The sequence below is a fragment of the Schistocerca americana genome, chromosome 6, assembly GCF_021461395.2.
Source record: "Schistocerca americana isolate TAMUIC-IGC-003095 chromosome 6, iqSchAmer2.1, whole genome shotgun sequence".
NCBI lineage: Eukaryota > Metazoa > Arthropoda > Insecta > Orthoptera > Acrididae > Schistocerca > Schistocerca americana.
Genome location: NC_060124.1, coordinates 608,623,408 through 608,639,014, shown reverse-complemented (window position 1 = coordinate 608,639,014; position 15,607 = coordinate 608,623,408). Strand labels below are relative to the sequence as shown.

General features: G+C 44.1%; 1 protein-coding gene across 1 annotated transcript in view; it reads left to right on the top strand.

Moving 5' to 3' along the window:
• The first annotated feature begins 1,553 nt into the window (after positions 1–1,553).
• The window catches only part of LOC124619713 (TNF receptor-associated factor 6-like), a 116,043-nt gene continuing 101,989 nt past the window's right edge, over positions 1,554–15,607 (top strand). The window contains exon 1 of the mRNA XM_047146273.1: positions 1,554–1,715. The gene's annotated coding sequence lies outside the window, so the exon portion shown is untranslated. The remainder of the gene's footprint in view (positions 1,716–15,607) is intronic.

The window sequence follows — 15,607 nt, the reverse complement described above, 5'->3', positions numbered from 1 at the left end:
TAGTGCTCATGAGGATGACGTCACACTTTTCATGATTTTAGAGTCAACTGCCACTTCTTGCATCATATAGATATCTTCTCTAAATCATTTTGCACTTGGTTTTGACCATCTGGTGACTTACATGACGGTAAATCAGAGCATCATCTCCAAACAATCTAAAAGCATCTCCTAAATCGTTTCTATAGATCAGGGACAACAGACGGCCAATAAAACTTCCTTGGGGAATGGCAGATATTACTTGTTTTTTAGTCGATGGCTTTCCATCAGTTGCTACGAGCTGTGACGTTTCTGACGGGACATCACGAATCCAATGGCACAAGTGTGACGATACTTCATAGGCACTAAATTTGATTAGAAGACGCTTGTGAGAAACGGATTCGAAAGCCGTGGGTAAATCTAAAAATATGGAATCAATTTGACAACCCCTGTCGATAGCACTCATTGCTTCGTGAGAATAAAGAGCTATTTGTGTTTCAGAAGAACGATATATTCTGAATCGGTGTTGGCTGTGTCTGAATAAATCATTTAGTTCGATATGATTCATAATATATAAGAAACTATCAGCCTATCAGGCTGATAGTTTTTTATATATTAGATTATCACGATTGCTGACTGGACTGCAATGTTGAAGGTACTAAAATAATTCATAATGTTCGAGCTCAGTATATGTTCCAAAATCTTACTGCAAATCGACGTTGGTGATACGGGTCTTTAATTCATCGGATTACTCCTGTTTACTTTTTTGGGTACTGGTGTGACTTGTGCAACATTCCAGCCTTTGGGTACAGATCTTTGTACGAGCGGGAAGTTGTATACGATTGCTATGTACGGAGCTATTGTATGAGCGTACTCTGAAAGGAACCTGACTGGTACGCAATCTGCGATGGAAGTATTGTCTTTCTTAAGTGTTTCAAGCTGTTTCACTACACCGAGGGTATCTACTTCTAAATTACTCGTGTCGGTAGTCGCTCTCGATTCGAGTACTGGAGTGTTTGCTTCGTCTTCTACTGTGAAGGAATTTCGGAAAAGAGTGTTTAGTAATTCTGCTTTAGTGGCGCTGTCGTCAACAACAGCACCGTCGTTGTCGCGCAGTGAAGGCACGGATCGAGTTTAACGCTGCGCGAGTATCCCGATGAAGCCGCATAGAAATGTCGACCGCCATCTTCTCGAAAGCTATCCGCGTTGACACCTGAGCCGACTCTTCGTTGTCACGCTTTTATCGTCGTGCCCAGTTTGGACGGTGTCAGAGAGCGACCTCAGACGGGTGTCCCTCTGTTAGACTTGGCGTCGGCTTGGCGGCGCCGAGACACACTCGCGGGGGGCGCTGACTGGGCTGCCTGCACGAGTCTCGGCTGGCGTGCCTGTGTGTGTGTGTGTGTGTGTCTGGTGAGCAGCTGGCGGCCGCGGTGCCAGAATTAGCCCCTGGAGAGGCGCGCCGCGCTGCCGGAAGTCCGCTCCGTTTATTTGGGGCCCGGCGTGGCTGGAGCAGAGCAGAGCAGAGCAGAGCCGGTAGTCGGCGATGGCCGCGGGCCGGCTGCTGGTGGTGGCGAGCGCGCTGGCCGCGGCGGCGGCTGTGGTGGGCGGCGCGCCCGCCCCGGGGCCGGGGCCGGCAGACACGGAGACGCAGCACGCCATCTGCGTGGTGACCAGCGAGGGCGCCGTCGCCACGGCCAGGGCCACTATCACGCGCGCCGTCAACACCTCCTGCAGCGCCGGTGAGTGCTGCGCGGCGCGGCGCAGCGCGCGAGAAACCGGAGGGGTTCCACAAGGCGACTCCGCGGAAGCCGCGAGGCGTACACAGACACCGGTGAACAGACCAGTTCCGAGAGTTTCGATTCGCGAGACAATTTCTCTGAGCCCTTTACAAACGATTACTACGCGTGCTCCACCTTCTCTAGTGACGATTCGATCCGGCCCCTTCCTTTGCGCCGGTCTCTCGGAATGTGTCGTAGCACTCGTGGCTTTTTTCTCCATTGCAGCTTTTACCCGGTACTCGGTAGAAAATCCCCGAACTGGCTCAGTGGATTCACATTTAATAAATTCGAAGACACGCGTACTGTTCCACTGTACGCTACATTCCGGTACACCTGTCACGTAGTGCTCCGCGCGTCTGCCGCGGTGCGTTTACGAATCGAAACTTGCCGACTATCTACTGACCTGTGTCATTTTTCTTTGTCTCGTAGTTTTCGTGCAGCGGTCTTCTGAAACTCTGTAGGTGCTCCACATAACCCTGCACGTCAGTAGGAATAAAAAAGAGGTGACACGTGCAGTCTTCGAAGAGTTTGCGGCTGAAGGTACCGTGGACTCGTGACGGTATTTTCTAGGAGAGGCATTTGAGTGCTGGTGGGAATGAAGGGAATGTGATGAGAGAAACGACGGGTCACACGTACTGGGAATGGTCGAGAGGCGGGGTGTAGATCCTAGGGCCGCAGTTATAGAGGAAAAGGGTGGGCTGCAGCCTTTATTTGGAACAGAAAAAATAGGGTAGGCCATAGTTGGGAGGACAGCCGGACATCACACAGTCTGGGGCAGGAAAGTGTGGCTGTGTGAAAATCTTATAGGACCTAACTGCTAAGGTCATCAATCCCTAGGCTTACACACTACTTAACCTAAATTATCCTAAGGACAAACACACCCACCCATGCCCGAGGGAGGACTCGAACCTCCGCCGGGACCAGCCGCACAGTCCTGACTGCAGCGCCTTAAACCGCTCGGCTAATCCCGCGCGGCTCAGGAAAGTGGTGAGAATTACTCCAGGAAGGACACAGGGTGTACAGAGACATAAAAGAGGGCAGGAGACCGTGACAGAGGCTCGGTGCCAGTTCCCGAGTGTAGGGGACACGGTGGACCGTTGTGAGTCTACTTTGCGCGATACGCCAGGTAGGGAAAGGTACACTGGGTGTTTCGGAACGTCTGCGAACTTTTATTGGCTGGTACAGGAGTGGGGAGGGGAAGGGCACACTGACGCAGAAAGTGAGATGGAGTGCGTGCTATTCTAGTATTAGTGGGGAGTGTTTAACTCGAGAGGGGTGGAGGTCTGTGCAACATCTGCGTATGTTCGGGCAGTGCAGGTCCCGGTCTCACAGCTGTGGATGATTGTTGAGCGAGAAACGAGTCGATATTATATCATTTCTAAGTTTACAGTGGAATTGCTCAGCACGTCATATCGTATTTGGGGCGATATGAAGTGAGAAAATCGTGTAAAATTAACATTAAGACTTCAGATTTGTTGGAAGGGCTGTGGGTAAATTCAAAAGATCTGTAAAGGAATCCACATGCAAATGGCTAATGTGATCAATCCTAGAGTATTAATCTAATGTTCACGGCCCTTATCAAATAGTCGCAACAGATATAGAACACATTCAAAGACACGCTGTTATGACTGTAACAACTTAGCAAGTTCCATAACAAACGGTAACAGAAATGCTCTAGAAACTTAAACGGGAATCCTGAGAAGAAAGACTAAGTAGTTATCTCAAAATCCTGTTTGAATAAATTCAGAGAATCTGTGTTCAGGAAAGACCGTGGGACCAAAATGCTACCTTCGATGTTTGAGGGGGTGCTGAAGGAAAGACCGTGGGACCAAAATGCTGCCCTCGATGTTTGAGGGCGTGCTGAAAACTAATGCCCCCGAATTTTTTATTCTGTTCTCAATATCAGTGGAAGTATTATATGTCATGCATATCTCTTGACCAACTTTGCCGCTTCGCTGACCCAGGTTGCAAGCTTCTGCTGCTGGGGTCTCCAAACTGTGGTGCATAACATGGCAGTGTGTAACGTAACTGTGATGGTGCGTGAGAAAGAGCGTGCTGTGTTCGAGTTTCGAACCACAGAAACTGTGCCTCCAATTGAAAGCCATAGAAGAGCAAAAGCTGTGTACGGTGATGGGTGCATCGACATCAGCAACGTGCGAAACTGGGCTGTTCGTGTTCGTAATGGTGGTAAAGCTGGTGCTGACCTCAAAGCATTTAACATAGCTCGGAGTGGACGACCACATACACTATGTGACCAAAAGTATCCGGACACCAGCAAAAACACACGTTTTTTATATTACGTGCATTGTGCTGCCACCTACTGCCAGACACTCCATATCAGCAACCTCAGTAGTCTCTAGACATAATGAGAGAGCAGAATGGGGCACTCTGCGGAACTCACGGACTTCGAATGTGGTCGGGTGTCACTTGTGTCATATGTCTTTATGTGAGATTTCCACACTCCTAAACATCCCTAGGTCCACTGTTTCCGCTGTGATAGTGAAGTGGAAACCTGAAGGGACACGCACAGCACAAAAGCATACAGGCCGAACTTGTCTGTTGACTGACAGAGACCACCGACAATTGAAAAGGGTCGTAATGTGTAATAGGCAGACATCTATCCAGACCATCACACAGGAATTCCAAACTGCATCAGGATCCACTGCAAGTACTAGGACAGTTAGGCGGGAGGTGAGAAAACTTTCATTTCATGGTCAAGCGGCTGCTCATAAGCCACACATCACACTAGTAAATACCAAACAACGGCTCATTTGGTGTAAGGAGTGTAAGCACTGGACGATGGAACAGTGGGAAAACGTTGTGTGCAGTGACGAATCACGGTACACAATCTGGTTATACGGTGGCAGGGCGTGGGAATGACGAATGACCGGTGAAGTCACCTGCCAGCGTGTGTAGTGCCAAAACTAAAATTCGGAGGCGGCAGTGTTATGGTGTGGCCGTGCTTTTCATGGAGGGAGCTTGCACCCCTTGTTGTTTTGCGCCGCACTATCACAGCACAGGCCTACATTGGTTTTTTAAGCACTTTCTTGCTTCCCACTGTTGAACAGTAATTTGAGGATGGCGATTTCATCTTTCAACGCAATCGAGCACCTGTTCATAGTGCACGGGCTGTGGTGGAGTGGTTACACGACAATAACATCCCTGTAATGGTCTGTCCTGCACAGAGTCCTCACCTGAACACCTTTGGTCCTTTTTGGAACGCCGACTTCGTGCCAGGCCTCACAGACTGCCATCGATACCTCTCCTCAGTGCAGCACTCCGTGAAGAATGGGCTGCCATTCCCCAAGAAACCTTCCAGCACCTGACTGAACGTATGCCTGCGAGAGTGGAAGCTGTCATCAAGGCTAAGGGTGGGCCAACAACATGTTGAATTCCAGCATTACCGATGGAGGGCACCACGAACTTGTAAGTCATTTTCAGCCAGGTGCCCCCATTACTTTTGATCACATAGTGTATGTCAACCAACGAGGCTCATTGGAACAGAGAAAAACATTTGATAACACGGACCCAGCTCTCAGTTAAGTGTGGCATTTCATGAGAGCATGTACAGGCCACCATTTCAGAAATCAGGCACAGAAAACTGGGTGCAATGTGAGTGCCTCAAATGCTCACTCCTGACGTGAAACGGAGGAGGTTGGACATCTGTCAGCAATTTCTTTTGCATTTTGAACATGATGGTGGTGGATCCATAAACAATATTGTGAAAGGATCACCGACGCCAAAAAAGTTCAATACCATGCCATCAGCACACAAACCCATGCTCACAGTGTTATGTGATGTTCAAGATGTGGTACATTTGGAATTACTGCCTAAAGGCACAAGACTCAACCATAAACTCTACAAGGTACTGCGAGACCTTCAGAAAACTGTAAGCATGAACTGTAAGAGTTCATCCACTCGTGGGGTACCTTCTCCTTCAGAATAACAATGCCAGACCACACACAAGCACAGTGTCATCTGTAACTATCTGACGCCTCGGGTTCACTATCATCGATCATCTTCCACACAGTCCTGACCTGGCCCCATCTGATTTTTATCTGTTTCCAAAACTTAAAAGAACACTGCCGAGCACTTCACTTAGATAGCGATGAAGTTGTGGAAGAGGAGATGAGGTTGTGGCTCTGTCAACAGAGTCAGACGTTCTACAGTGACAGTTTCAACAAACTGGTCTCTCGTTGGGAGAAATGTGTTGGTCGTCAAGTTGGCTCCACTGAGAAATGGTGTGAAGAGTAATGACGCAGGTTGTTAATAAAGTTTGTTTTATTTAAAAAAGCTTTAAGAGTTTTCTCATTAAAAATATGGAGATATTACTTTTCAGCATGTCTTCATATATCTCGCATGGGGAACATGAGAATAAGGTAAGAGAGATTATTGTGCTTACAGAGGCACGTAGCCAGTAGTTATTTTTCCCTCGTTCGATATGTATGTAGAATAGAAAAGGAAATCGATAGTATTTGTACAAAGTACCCTGTGACACGTACTCGTGCCTTGTGGAGTATGTATGTAGATGTAATCCCCATACTTGTCTAGTTTATAGTTTTAGCTGTTTCTCTCTATTACAGTTTCTCTTTTGCATAGTTAGTACCAGTAAAGCACAACCAATCCTGATTCTTTAATGAATTGAACTTCTATGTATAAAACAACATCGAATGTTTGAGTACTTTATAAAAGAATTGATTTGTCAAAAATTTGGCGTTAAAATGCACAACTTCTACGGTTAAAGATGAAAGACCCTAATCAAGTGTGAAACACTGAGAAGAAGTGGATGTATGTCAGTGTCACTTTGTACACATACATATATACCGTCAGTGGTTATGTAAATGATCAGAGCTGCAATTCTCTGTAACATGTAGAACGGCGCCACAATGCATTAGTTGTGTTACCGAGCCTGGTAGGGTGTGTCATGGCCGTCGATAGTGTCAGATGTTGAGTGATCAGTGTGAAGAAAGCAGGGGTCAATCAAGGCTTTTTCAGAATCTCTAAGGAGCTGATAATGCCATCCGACACTATTACGCAGCATCTCTGTGTTCGGGATCACGAAAGTGTCCGATTCCACCTGTCTGCTTTGAACCATTCCGTCACCAATATGGCGGAAACGACCATTCTCAACGTCTCCAATTTGGCGCCTATGATGTCATTACATAAACATGACAATAAAAATGAAAATACATATAAAACCAACAAACACATCTCCCTCCAAAAATATAATCAAACCAACAGGACCAGCGCGGGAAATTGGGGTTTTTTGGGTGGAGACAAACTAAATATAAACACATACAGACACACACCACGATCCCAAACCACACAAAATGACGACATAAAAACACCACAAAATCCCAAAATTCCACTACGCTTACAATATCAACAGGAGTCGGCCACTTCCCTTCACCTACGTAGCTCAACCGAAATTATCGGTACCACAAAATAAAAACCAACTCACCAAAAATTATAATCACACCGCAACTCTCGATACCATAAAACCAACACCTAAAACAACAAAAATTGGAATCGGACACTTCCCTTGACCTATATAGGTCAACAGCAACTCACGATACCAAAACACATAGCTACGACGACAAATTGGAATAGCTCACTTCCCATGACCTACATAGCACAAATACAACTGATGCTACAAAAAAAATTTGAAATATGAAAGATACATAAATGAACCACAAGTGCCAATAACAAAACATCAACCACCAACACAAGCAGTAAATAGCACCGACCCAACAACACATGAAAACCCCACCGAACATCACAACGCGCGAAAAATAGATCCAAACAAACGACTACTCATCACATAAAAGTTACAGTGCTACACACTAGGTCAGCCACCCCGATCACACACACACACAAACACAAACAAACAAAAAAAAAAAAAAAAAAAAAAAACTCACACAACCAAAACAAACCCCCAACTCACATATTCTGCTTGCATACGCCGCATTTCACTGTCTCCGCCACAAGCCCAAAAAGTTGCAGACTCTTAATGATGGACAACATGTCGTCTCCCATTTCAGTCTGCAGACACGCACTATTAAACTTAGAAGTCATATCCATACCTAACAAAAGAAGCCACGAATTGAATTAAACGACTTTCCCTGTGACAAACGGCAAACCAATAACATCAAACGACACCACAGTAACATAAACAAAGTTGAAACTTAATTCTTAACTCACTGAAACTAATTTCCGTTCTTCTATAACAGTCACAACTGAAAAATGCACACTGCAAGCACCGACGTCCAAATGAATCCAATACACTGCATAACACGTGGACCATTCACACACCACCAGAGGACACTACCAACCGCAACAAGATGACATCTAAAAACACAACACACTCACAAACTAAGCTCCGTGCTGTCGTGACGTCGTACACCACAACACCCTTACGTCACGGGTCAAAGCTGACGGGTGGGATTGAACGCCTCCGTTGACGCCTTCATTGTGGGCCTCCATTTGGATGGCTGCTCTAATTTCTGTGTGACATTCAACTGTGACAGTGGCTCAGTGTCGTAGCACACGGGAGCGTGATGGCACGCCTACTTGCCGTCAAGTTCCAGTTGACCACACCTGAACACCACAAAAGGGATCACCATATCGTGCACCGAGCACATTGTAACCCCTTCACGTCTGCACTTGCTTTCCAAGAACAAATAATGGGCTCTCTGCAGCACTCTGTGACATCCCTCACCATTGGTCGGAGACTAGCAGTAACTGGATTAAGAAATTACCGTTCCATACTGTTAGCACCGCAAGACAAATGTCTGCTTTTGGACTGGCACCATGACTGGGAATTGTGGACAGCACACGAATGGTCTCATGTTGTTTTCAACAATGAATTCCAGTTTTGCATTGCCCCGGATGACCCAGTTCAGCGAGTATTGCGGCGACCTGCGGAGAGATCCCATTCTCCCAATGGTTCGGAAAGGCGCAGTGGTGTGTCTCCTGACATTGTGGTGTGGGGAGCCTTCTGGTATGATTTCAGGTCACTAGTACTGACTGAGTGAGCTCTGATGTCACAACGGTACACCACAGACACCTTGCATCCTCAAGTGTTACCTTTGATGTGACAGTACCATTTTTCGACAGGACAATGCTAGTCTACACGCGGCATGTGTCTCTACGAACTGTATGACTTATGTTGAGGTAATCCTGTAGCCAGCAAGATCACCAGATGTTTTCCAATAGAACATGCTGTGGTGACACATATCAACCCAGTAGAGTGATGTGTAACAGCACATCTCTCTAGCTGGTGAATGATCATCACGATGGGTGAAACCTTTTTTTGGTAAAGTTGTTCCCAAACTTTCTGAGTTAGTAGCCATGGGTGCAATTAGATATTATCTAGTACCCCCCCCCCCCCCCCCCCCCGCCCCCTCCCCGCCCATGCCCACCAAAATTTGCATCTAACTAAACTTTAGAATAAAAGAGATTTTTATTTGAACATTTCCACTTTTAAAATAATGAAAGATACATGACATTTAGTTCTTGTAGGTAGTTTTTTTTTTTTATTTTTTTTTAAAATCAAGAGCTAATGATTCAATGGATGATTGGTACCGCTTATTTCCAGTAACATTTTTTCATAGAATGATGAGGCAGTTCTCAGTGGATCACAATGCTAGATACAACTGCTTTCCCGGGAAGAAAACTGACTGTCCACACTTGTTCCAAAACACACTCCCTCTGCACCACTTCTCTCTCTAATGACACTCACTTCACATGACACATGCAGCACCCCCATTTAAAATCGATCAAATTAAAATGTGTGCACTATACTTAGGTCTGCTTTTTGTAAATTACTTGACTGTTGGACTCCATGCTTCTGAACTGGCAGAAATTGGAGGACTTCAGCTGCTTTGTGTCTGACCACTGCCACTACTACTACCTCTACTACTACTACTACAGATACTGCTACTGCTAATAATAACAGTAATAATAATAATACAGTGTAGGCCCTACAGCTGTGTGGCAGAGCAGGTATGAGCACAGGTAAACATCGGCTAACAAATCATTTCTGGTGAGCAAGCTTCCCAAAACACCGTGACAGGAATCAAGAGATGCTGCAGGATCTTGGTAGCCCTCATTTGTGTTATCAGTATGGGCTTGTGATATGACAATGCCATAACCATTTACTGTTTAACAATAGCATAGCTATGAGCATTCAGTTCAACCAACCTCCCACATGTGTTAGGCAAATGGACTAGATCATGACATAACTTGATTCTGATCACATCACATAAAATTGGTGGGAGACTCAGCCAATGGGAGTGCAGTAACATGGTAGGAAACCCAATGGACCAATAAGATTCAATATCCTCCTCCTCCCTCTTATCATCCTACAGAACTAGCTAGGCTGTGTATAAGCCTCTTCCTTCAATGTCTGAGCATCGTGCGGAGAGATTTAGGTTTGTTGTAAACAACAGTTATCTAATGAAAGGGTTCTGAAATAAAAACAGTGATATTACAGATTAACTTTATGGTTTACTACAAATAATTTTGTTTCTGCAATGTATTTTTATAATTATTTGTTGCTGTTTGTCAACAATTTTTAACAATTATTGACAATGCTATTTGTTATACACACAGTTTTTATACAATAATTGTATATCTTTATGACTAAAGGGTACAAGATCATAAGAACTATGTATCCCATTATCTGTCTATTTACATTTTTCATTCTTATTCCTTTCTTCACTTAATATAGACAGTATATACATTTTCTCTCAATATCTAGAATATTTACATTTACGCAATCGTTTCTGTTCATTTCTTTTCTTATACAGAATATATACATGCAACTATGACACTCGGCCATCCACCTATTCTACACATACTCATACTCACATGTAGACATCAACTATTTACAAATAAATACACAGCCACACACTTAGTCACCTCAATGAATAGTGGGAGCACAGGACGGTGCCAATCCCATCCCCATAGATGAACCATTTTTCATGATGGGACAGCCCCGCTTTCTGCGGTAGTGCACTATGTACCTCATGGCCTCTTCATGGGAAGATTATCTAGCACAATACATGTGGAGCTGCACCAACAGCCTCAAGGAGTCACACCTTGCACATTTCAAATGTGAGAGCTCGTGAACCCACACGATCCACATCCTGCACATATGTGGCACGCGTAAATCACCACAATCTGCGAACCGTTCACCTCATCTTTCATCACGCTGATAGCCTTCCCGTTTTCAGGTGTTACGCCAAAAGGATTGTCGGCTATGTACCCAGATGTGTTGAATGTTTCCAAATTGTACCTAATTACTTTATATGGATCACAGCATTTCACCCAGAAGATGAAACTGTTTGCATCCATACAAAGTAACTTAAGAACGGAGAAGTTTGGTTTCGCAAACTCGTAGTAAAAGCAATACATGTAGAGTTTGGGGAGGTTCACAACATGCACTGGTGTCCAAAATTAAAACAACAAACCATTATTTCCCTGTCCTGTGCCTAATTCATGATATAATCACACAAACCACCAGAAGCCCATGCGATCTTGTTCTGCATGGAAGACGGCATTCCGGTCAACAGATAACCGTGCCAGTGATGACATCAGAGCTCCTATGAAACAAGGTAGTGTTTGCTGGGTAGTCCCACAGCAATTGCCATGTACACAGTCACAGAAGGTGCAGTACGGCACAGAGAAAATGCCTACCAGACTCTCTGTGGTAGAGTGCCTTAGAAAGAACGGAAGCAGGACAGTCGCAACAAACTGATGGGGCCCGATGGCTTAGTGTGAATTGTTCTGTTGTTTCTCAGATGTGGCAACAGTTTATAGAGACCAAAACTGTATACTGAAGACTAGGCCAGGGCCTACCACATGTGACTTCAGAAGAGAGGACTGTAATTTGGCCGTAAGGGTACAACAGTACCACCTTAGTGCCATATAGCAAGTGCCATGTGAGCTCGCAGCATCCACTGGACATGTTATATTGATACAAATGGTGTGCAGAAGGCTTCGGCAGAGTGGCCTTTATTGTCAGAGACCTGCTGTATGTCTGCTGCCTCTGATGCATCTTCATAGAAGGGAACACCCAGAGTGGAATCATCAACATGACACCTGGGCAGTCAAACAGTGGACCAATGTTGTTTTCACAGACAAGTCCCAATTAAGTCTGGAGATTGATTCTTGACGGATTCACATCTGGAGGGAATGTGGAACATTATTTCGGGAACCAAACATTGTGAAAAGAGACCGATATTGAGGAGGATCCGTAATAGTGTCGGCAGGAATTATATTTACCTGGAACATTGCTGGAGGTTTCTGTGGTGTAGAACATAACACGGTTTGATCCCCAGCATTATCAACAGCTTAGGAACGGAATCATTTCGTGGAACTAGATGCTACACACATAGCGTCAAATTGCTGTGCGTGTAATGCAAGTTGGTGGGATTCATGAAACTGTACAGGTAAATTGGCAGGGTTTAACTGCTGTCAGGTATCATGACGAGATCTCAGGACCTCATCTGCAGTTGTTGTGAGGTGCCGTGGGCCCAAACATCATATTGATGGCTGATAATGTTTGACCTTATAGTGCACAGGTGGTTGATGTCTTCTTGGAAATGGAAGACATTACATGCATGACGTTGCCTGCTCACTCTTCTTATTTGAATCCCGTAGAACATGTTCGGGATGCATTAGGCGGATAGCTTGCATCTTGGCACTATCTACCGACCACTCTCCAAGACTGCGGGTAGCGCTGCAGAAAGAATGGGCGTTATTGCCTCGACATGAAACGGATGACGTCATTCACAGGACACCCCTTCATTGTGGGGCCTGTATTGCTGCCAGAGGGGGCCACATTCCGTATTCAGCATATTAACCAGTTGTTAGAATGTGTGTGCAAATCCGTTAAGTTAGAAAGAGAAGAACATTTCTGTCTACTGTTATGCATGTTGCAGTTGTTTACATTCTGAATTCTCTGCATTGTTTCTACTTTGCTATCATCGGTTTACACTGTTTTGTGGCAAAACCAAAACAACATTGCCAAATTTCTGTTTGTTGCTTTAATTTTGGACACCAGCGTACATACTGACACAAGCAGGTTTCATGAACTGCACTGACATATTGGCCATCTTCGCAGTGACTAGACCTTCATTGAAGATTGTGGACCATTTGAAACTAGGCGTGATGATGTAATCTCTTGCAGCATAATGCCCATCCTACTGGTAAACTAAATGAGTTCCACAGCTGTCTCTAAATTATTCCATGATTTTTCCGGAAACTGAATTGTTCATTAATTTGTAAATTTTTTTTCAAAATCACACATTGTGTGAGCCTTACTTTAGTGTTTAAATCAATGTACACCTTCAAGCAGCAATGCTCCTTAAAGAAGATGCCACAGGTGTTACTAAGAGGTTCCATCACCAACTTGGGACATTGCTGGAGGTTTCCGTAGTGTAGAATATAATGCAGTTTGATCCCCAGCGTTATCAACAGCTTAGGAATGGAATCATTTCATGGAACTAGATGCTACACACATAGCGGCAAAGTGCCGTGCGTGTAATGCAAGTGGGTGGGATGTTCCAGCTCTACCTCCAGGACATATCCTTCACTAGCATCTGCAACCACATCATGGATCTTGATTTTGCCTTTGGCCATCCATCAGAACCCTCTATATGGTAGACTTTGTTGCATGGCTGGTGGGTAGATGTTGTTTACATCCAAGTAAAGGATGTAATTTAAATCCTCAGGTGACCTGTACTTTTGCTTTAGCATACCTCCACACACACTGGCAAAGTTCATCACAAATACTGCATTTGAAGAACAGACTATCAACATTGGTACCAGTTCCATACTGACTAAGGTGACCATATTTTCTAGACTCAAATTTGGGACATAACATATTTCCTAGGCCCAAATCTGGGACACATTAAAAATTTTGCAAAATAGGCTATATTTATTTATTTATTTATTATATGAGAAGAAAGTTTCAATTAAATGTAATAAATACAAAATATCAATCAAATTTGTTACAAAGAAAAGCACATTTACATTTTATTAATACCTTCTAAGATGAATGAGTGTGATCAGGGCAGGGACAATTTGTCGTACCCTATTGTCAAACAACTAAAACTAATAATAAAATATACCAATACAGGTGAAATGAATGACAAATTGGGTCATGATTGTTAATTTTGGGACAAACAGGCATCCCAAATCACCTTTGAAAAAATTTGGGACAGACACACAAAAATCGGGACTGTCCCGAAAAAAACGGGACGGATCGTCACCTTAACGCTGACACACATTTTTCTTAACATTTTGTCCTACAAAATCCCTGTCATAGTGTGACATAAGGCAGATCCAGATAGTATGTGCCCATATATATTCTCCAGAACCTCTCAAAATTGTCTGCGAGGTGTACAGCTGTGTTCATGGGTAAACTTGCATGTTACCCTAAACCAGGGATGCCAAACGCAAAGATTCCCCGCATGCCTATACTCTGCATCCATAATGGCAGTGCCTGTTAGTGTACTGGAGAATGCAGTTATGTTCGGCAATGTGATTTTGTGATCCCTCTACTGAATTCAGGTATTCCTACAGGAAGATTCCCTTCTTTGTCACAAGCTGAAACATTGCATGGTTTAGATATGTAGCTCTTGATGACATACATGTCCTTCTGACACATCATCTCAGCAAGTTTCTGAAGAAATACATGCACAGGCAGGATGCAGAGAGTTACTTTTGGCATGAATTTCTTAGAAAAAGAAACATAATTTTCAATAGCATCAGGAATGACACTAATTTTATCATCCTTCAGACTGAAATCACCAAGCACTGAACGACAAAGTGGTCATCAAATTGTAAAAGAAAATGGGTGTCTGCCATGCCAGTTGCTATTTTACATAAATTGCATGTGATGAGAGGTGCACTGTTGAAATTCTCTGTTAGATGACAGTGGTCTCTACACAGAGTTTTAAATTCTTTGTATAATGGCAGCCCAAAAATATAATACTCAACTGCTTCTCATACAAGGCATCATTCTCCTGTGAGTTGGTCATGGGGATGTTGTTGCGATACAGCCCACTAATTTCTAATGTAGGTTTTTCAAGCTCAGTGAAAACCATCTTGCAGAGCTACCCAGATATATGACTCAAATTTCTTGAGATATGAATCATACAAGCATACAACTTGATACAATGCTGCATATGGTATGTGCCGTTCTCTGGGGGTTGTATGGAAGGCAGAGAGGTCACTTTCACTATGCACCACATGAGTTACGAAGTGCTTGCAGTCTGCATAAACAATGAAGGAACACCACTGCTGGTGATAGACAGTCTTAAACTGTATGGTATTTTTATCCTCAGTAAGCATTTCCGGTTCCTGGCTCAAGTAAATTATGAAATGTCTTTCTAGATACAATTCCTGGTAAATGAGATGAGACATTTATGAAAAAAATACCTTGGACATTGTTTTATACTCAACTGTCCCCAAAAGAGCCAGTACCCTCAGATTAGACCAATGTTGTTATGGGACTTACATTGCGATCTACAACAAAGTAGGCAGGGGTTCTGCTGCTGTTGCCAGGTCCAAAGAGATGTAAAAGCAACATCTGACGCCATGTAGGTTCATGTCAATTGTGAGACAGTACAGTGTGCAGCTGGGTTGGCACATAAGCTGGTATCACATTGATGTTGGTAACAGAGCCAGCAGTGGTGGTGTTTGTGATCAAAGGAAACACATCACTGACGAACCAGGTGAGGAGGTGGAGCTCCTGGTGCAGGCCTTGTCCACACAAAGCTTACATCTCATCTGAAAAACAAGAAAAATGACTAAGTATCATGCCAATTCTTTAAAAAAAATAT